This window comes from Piliocolobus tephrosceles, chromosome 6 (genome assembly GCF_002776525.5).
Source record: "Piliocolobus tephrosceles isolate RC106 chromosome 6, ASM277652v3, whole genome shotgun sequence".
Taxonomy (NCBI): domain Eukaryota; kingdom Metazoa; phylum Chordata; class Mammalia; order Primates; family Cercopithecidae; genus Piliocolobus; species Piliocolobus tephrosceles.
This window is the reverse complement of record NC_045439.1, coordinates 69980691-69981785: the sequence shown is the minus strand read 5'-3', so window position 1 is coordinate 69981785 and position 1095 is coordinate 69980691.

The following is a 1095-nucleotide window of genomic DNA, read 5'->3' as shown; positions in this document are numbered from 1 at the left end:
GTTGTCAAGGCTGGTCTCGAACTCCTGGGCTCAAGTGGTCCTACTGCCTCAGCCTTCCAAAGTGATGGGACTACAGGCGTAAGCCACCGAGCCCAGCCATTTTAGTTTTTTAAACTCTATTTTGTACATTTACTAAAGGATAAGTTCCTTTCATTAACTTCAACCACCAATTTTGGAACCCGTCAGCACCTCATATTAGCCTATTCTCTGGGGTGTATTAAAAATATTATTACTCATTATTCAGCACCCAGAAGAGTACCTGGCACATAGCATGTGGTCACTAAGTATCTGGCGTCTGAAGGAATCATGAGTAACAGGAGTTAAAGTGACATTTATAAAAGCAACTCTTAACTATGGAACAAAAAACCCAAATTTAAATTACTGGTAGTTAATTATACCATTCTTAGTTCACGGAGGTAGGCGAATTGAAAACTTTGGAAGTTTTTAAATTCTGTAAGGTTTAACATTTTTTCTCGGAGGATTCACATATCGTACATAAGAATCCAGATCTCATTCCAGCACTTCAGTCAAAAAAAAAAAACAAAAACAAAAACAAAAAAACCCCACCAGCTCCAAGGTTTTAGTGTGAAACGTTCTTTGGCCAGAATCTAGACAGTACTTTTATTCACTCAACCGGAGCCCGATCTGGTGCCATTTTCACTCGACCGTCGCTTCCAAACACGCCCCTCCCACCTCTCATCCCAAACCACACACAAAGAAGGAAACCACAATTTCGCCACGTCCTGGGAAAACTCCACCGGGCCAAGTGTGAGGCCACAAGACGCCGTTTTTAGTTCCGCGTTTTCCCTCTTCTAATCCTATTAGGTTTTGTCCAGACAACGTTTTGCTCTTTCAGAAGAGAAAGAGCGTTTTGTGCTCGTCGTCTTGGATTCGACAACCATAAGCGGCCCGTTAGGTCAGCCACCGCAGCGGATTAAGTTCGACTACTTTGTCTCCAAACTCCTCCCCAGCCTTCTCCTTAAGCTCTCTCTTTCGCCTGGAGGCCCCGCCTCGCGGCCCGGCAGCGCGGCACGCGCATGCCCGGTGAGCGCCGCCTGCGCCTTCCCCTGAGGCGCGCCGCCTGCGCCTTCCCCT